The following is a 6,000-nucleotide window of genomic DNA, read 5'->3' on the forward strand; positions in this document are numbered from 1 at the left end:
CTACTTAATGAAAGATGCTCTGTATCCTGTTACTGGTTTTCTGAGTAATGCAGTCCAACTCATCTTTCTTACTTTAAAAATTCTTCCTGACACTTACCTGTGTTAGTACACTAGTGTTTCCACATATGTTGTTTTCTTCAGTACTCAACACTTCAGAAAATGGATTAAAAGTAATGCATCTTTTTTTTTTTTTTTTTAAATTTTTGTGTCAGAACAGAATTGTGGCACAAGTAACCTAACCACTGGAAAGAAAAGAGTATGGTCATTGAGACACTATGGGAAAGAGGATTTAGATTTTGCCAGAGCCAAAAGTTTCAAAGTGGACGGCAGAAGCAGGCAGATTTGCAAGGGGTTGTAGTATTTGAGTAGATAAAGAGTACCACAAAGTACTGCATTCTTAAGTTAAGATTCAGACAATGGCTTGAATGGTCTGTCTGATGAGGGTTTTTATGGAAGAAGTATGCAAAGAAGTATTTAATTAAGCAAATAAAAATGGAAATCCATCTTAATATTTACTTTATTCTTGGCAAAGGATGTTGCAAACATTTTCTCCTGGCAGAATTGTCAAGATTCATAACTGATTACAAAAAGTTCAAAAGAAAATATGGGGTAATAGTTGCAGAGCACCTAAAAGAGGTTTTATGGATAACTTACTGCCTATATTCTTAATGGTCTTGTTCACAAAATCAGATTACTGTAATTTTTTAAGGGGAACACTGAGGGGGAATCTACTGATAGATTTTATCTAGGCTGTAAGAAGGATTTTGAGCCATATTCTTCAACAAGGAAGTCCAGTTGTGCGGTAGACTGATAGCTTTCTAAGAAATCTGTATGTGAACCTTTTCAGCTTAGGCCATATTTTTCTCCTCGGAAAGAGGGAGCTGTGGTTGCCCACTAGAAGATATGACCAGTGCAGTAAAACATGAGTTTCTGTGAAGATGTCAAGTTCTGAATTCTCCCTGACATGCCCTGGTTCTGTACGGAATGTGTAGATGGTACAGACGCACTGTGCTGTGCATTCTTCCCTTTGCATGGGAAAACAGAGAGACAGTCAGAAATAGTTATCTACCATGTGAACTGAGACTTAGCAGTCTATTAAATCCCAAGGGTAGCATGTGCATTGGCTAATGTTTGGCTTGGCAATCTGCAAACAGAACAAGTCTTTTGAAGTCTCATGAAAAGTTGTGATGATCAGAAGAAAATGAAGGACATGCAGCACACGCTGTTCTCCTCATGTCATTTTCTTCCATTTTTCTGATCCATTTTCTCTTCTTCCTCCTCTTCTGGACACACCCAGATTCAGACATTTCAATACCTGAAAAGAAAAGATACAGTGCAGTGATACAACCTGTTCCCCACTCTTACAAGCTGTTCTGGCTACCATCCTAAAAATTGCAATAAAGATGTACAAAAGCAAAAGTTCCAGCAGGCTTTTTCAGTGGAAAAAAAAAAGCGAGTGATCCTTGCTAAAACCAAAATCTCTGCAGCTTTACATTTTAGAAACACTTAGACCTCTGTTCTCTGTCCCAGCTTAATGGCCATAGGGAATCTAAAAGAGCTTTCTTCAACCCATCCCAAAAATAAATGAATAAATAAATAAGTAAATAAATAAAATAATAATCTAACAAGCAACAGATGTTTAAACTTGCTTCAGCTGCAATTAAAACAAAGTCTTTGTGCTACAGAGTCTGTTTTAAAGCTCTGCATAGTCCCTGCGTTTCTCAGTGGCTGTTCTTGTGGTAGGGCTAGACAAGTACTTTTCTCCTTAGGCCCTCTCCCTCAACTCTTCACTGTTTCATATAAAAGAACTTTAATGAATGTGCCTGGTTAGCTCTTCTTTAGCCCACCAAAGCATTGGACTTCACAGACTGGTTCTAAGTATCTTTGCAATTTCCTCACTAAGTCACTTCTCAGTGGGCCTAACAAAACAAATCAAATGTGGAACTCCTAGGTCAAGTCAGAGCATGACTTTTCCTCTCAGTAGTCAAAATTAAAAATTGATGCACCCAGTCATTCTAAAAAGAGATTTAAAATATTTCTGTATCAAAAAGCAAGTGTGCTGTAGTAAGTATAGCTGGAAACAGCCAAGGGTTTAAACAATGAGAAAGTAATACACTATTATACAACTACTGAAGTAGGGCAGGGGACAAGAAATAGACAAACATTTTTAGGTGATACGATATCTTTAACTTAAGTAGATGGTAACAAAGGTCACTTTTTGACAGCGGTTGTCTTTGTGATTTAGGAAACAGAACTATATTATTGTTGCAGTGTATTCTGATTTAAGCCTTTTTTTTCCAGGGAGCTGAACTTTTTTTATTTTCCTTTACATTCATGAAGTACCATATTCCACAAACAGCCCTATTAAAGTCAGTGGTCCTGATTTTCATTTATATTAAGACATCCTCTATTTTTTGTGGTTCTATAGAGGCATTAAGAAGGTCTGAACTCCAGCTAAGTAATGTAACACTACCTTATTCACTATAATATGTTGTCAAGCCAAAGTGAGTTAAGAAAAATAAACTCCCAAAATGGAATTACAGTCCAGTGCTTGTAGAGATTTTTCTCAGCAATTACAGACTAGTTGTTTTCATGGCATGAAGTTTGATAAGCATTAGAGTATTTTCTTATCATGGAACTGCTGAGGAAGGTAGGTGTTTGAATATTGACTCGGTGGTAGGCAATATCACTTGTAAATCACACTTTTCTAGCGTGTCAGTCCACATACCTCATACGATGAGTGAGCTGAAAGGCTGGATGTCTTTCAGAAAGATGCATGGGCAGGCTTTCTGTTGTGGGGGCGGCATTCAGGCAAAATTAACAAATCCAGTGACAGAATGTCTGCTTAACTCATAAATCTCTTGAGAATTTTCAGCTTTACCCTGGAGCGATGTTTATATGTATGTCAATGAACTTAAAATCAAAGCCCCTTGCCTGGCCTACGGGAAAGGAAATGCATCATGAGAACAGGATACCTTCCAAGACTAAGGATTCCTTATAATTTTCCACTGAACACCTCCAGGTTAATACTGTAGCAACAAGACTCTCACAGTGGAATGTGTTGAACAGTCCTTTCTTGATTAATGCTGTACTTCTTCAGGAAGGATATAAAGGTCAAGGTTAGGAGGACTACAGTGATTTACTACCAGAAATCTGTTAGGTATTTGGAAGGGTGTTATTCAAATGTCTGCTTTATTTCCAAACAAATGACTGAACTTGGATTGGGTGGGTTTGATTTGAAGGCTGCTGGAAAGGAGAAAGCAACAGATTTGTTACTATTACTAAAAAACTGAATAAATAAACTTCTCAAGGGCCTTTCTAGTCTAGACTGCAAGTGTCAGGCCCTTCTAACTTCCGCAGTTGATAATGTCTTAATGACACATACTATCTACCACTGCCTCTATGAAGTGTGCCTCTGAGTGCTACCATGCTATCAAAACAATCAGCATCTGGCTAAGTTTCTTTCTAGTTATGTCTAAGGAAAATTGATTTCCATTCATTATAAAACAATTTGCCCCTTAGCTGGGGGCAGTTTTCATCAACTCGAAAGTAATGAAATAATGACGGCAGATTAACAGATTATTTCCAATTTATTCACTTTCAGTTTTCTAAAGAAGCAAGTAGGGCAATTTATTCAATTATTAGGTTCTTTTTAGATGTTTGAAATGCTTTTTAAAAAGCCCCTGGACTTAGTGATCTGCCCATACGATAGGATATTATAGAGAAAGTCAACTTCTATATATTCTTATCGTAAGAAGTCTAGACTATTTAGTGGTCTAATTAGTGTAAAAATTTATCTGATCTGCCTCTACATTGTACTTTTTCAAAACATTTACATGCTTCTTGTATCTATTTGGCTTAATATTTCAGGTGAAAACTTAGAAAATTCTAGTACGTTTGTCTTCCCATTTTAACTCTGAAACAAACAAGAAGATGTATCATATTTAAAAGTAGTATTTCTTTCATTGAATCTTTGGGAAACTTTAGCAAGATTCTCCACTGTAGGTAAAAGAGCAATGACCTGTATCCTACCCACTGCAACTTTTCATGTTGGAGACTCTCCATATAGAAAAAAAATAGCTGGATGTACTTGCATAATGCCTTTTGTCTGGATCCTTGGATAGACCCCTGTGAGTTCACATGTAACGGGATGAAAAAGAAGGCAGATTGTATTGGCCAGATTGAAGCATTCAGAGCTAGGAGATGAGTCACAGAATAACATTATTCCTTAAGAAAATTCAAGATTAATGTCTTTCTAACACTGCTTTCCTGCAGATCTTCCCCACAAAAGGCCAAAGTCACGGCCAAAGAAGAGACCATAGCTAGCTCAGGTGGCACTTTAAAGTTAAGTCACTGCTGTTGGACAAAGCTCCTCCTGGCTTCCCTCATGTTCCCTCAAAGACACCAGACTTAGAGATGGGCCCCATGTTTTTTCTGTAGCATGTCCAGCAAAATTTCATTAAGTCATCTTAATGGAAGTGTGTCAGATTTTTACCCCTAAGGTAGTTCTGCATGAAAAGACAAAACTAGGAATTATTATCTCTATTGCTAAATGCAAACTCTTATTAAATGTGCATATTGTTCCTACAGTCAAACCTCACTGACTGTAGACAAGTCATGATGTGTGGGTTTTTTCACCATTCTTATTTCTAGGAGTCAAATACAGAACAGGCAGGGCAACTTTTCTGGTGTGTAGTGACAATTGGCTTTGAAAATAATTTTGGTTAAATTTTGTTCCATTATCTCAATCTTTTGTGCTTTGTCATCTTGAAGAAGTAGCTAGAGAAAAATTTAAAAATGGATAGGTGTTCGGCATTTTGGAATAATCTTTCCCTCATAAAATGGATTGAATGAGACTATAACGCCTGTTAAAATAGAAAACTAGGATATCTGTAGGTCCGCTGATATGCCTAGGAGCAACATCATGTCACCTCTCTCTGTGCTAACGCCTTTATTTATCATCTGTCCTCTCAGGCTTACAAGAAACACCTTTAAGATCAGAGAATTTAAGAATAAATGGTCTCTGATCTCATTGTTCTGATATTTTCACGATCACAGAACTAAACTTAAGTCATTAATGCAATGTTTTTTAACTGTACCACCATACAGATCACTTAAATTTAAAAAAAAAAAAAAAGAAAGTTATAGCAGATTTTAAAAAGAATTCTTGAAAGTGGCTTTGAGGAAAAATTGTTAAATGTTGTCAGTAAAATTTAGGATTCAGTAAGTCAAGCCATAGCAGTGATTTTCACACAGTTCTACATTAACGACCAAGGAATATCTCTGCTAAGAACTTCATGATGAAACTTTTGGAATGAAAATGCAAAATGGAATGAGATAAAGAGAAGGTCAAAGAGAGCTTATGTGAGACCTTATCAGGCACGACTTTTCATTAATCTCTTCTTGCATAATCTTTCCTTTGGGTGCAAATGGGTTGTAAAAGTTAATGATTTAAGAACAAAAGAATCCCATGATGAAATCTTGCCCATAGTATTTCAATATAGTTTGAAAGATTAAGGACATGTGATTCGTGGACTATGTGTTGAAAGGTAAATTGCTTACTATATATTTCCTGATACATTCTATAAGAATTTGTCGATAATGTGTGGGACTCTGTTGGTTCTATGGGAAAGATGAAGCTGCATGTTATTTTTACCATTAGTCTTTGACTTGATCATCACTAATGAAAATGGAAAAAATTGTGGTGTCTTACTAGCTTGTAAAACTTCCCAAATATACACTTAATTCTGCAATGTACAACTTGAGAATTGTTAAATAAGAACCTGGCTTGGACCATTAATAAGCACCATCTCTTAAATGTGCATATAAGATTTTTACATTCAAAAAGAATCTACAGAAGATTGTTTTAATGTTAAATATTACGGATATATTTTTTTTAACCAAATAATGTTCTCCCACTTTTTAAGACTAAATGTTGTGACTGATTAAAATGTGTGCATTTTCATACATAGAGCCAGACAATACAGTTTTTTAGTAGTG

Source organism: Larus michahellis, chromosome 2 (assembly GCF_964199755.1).
Source record: "Larus michahellis chromosome 2, bLarMic1.1, whole genome shotgun sequence".
Taxonomy (NCBI): Eukaryota; Metazoa; Chordata; class Aves; order Charadriiformes; family Laridae; genus Larus; species Larus michahellis.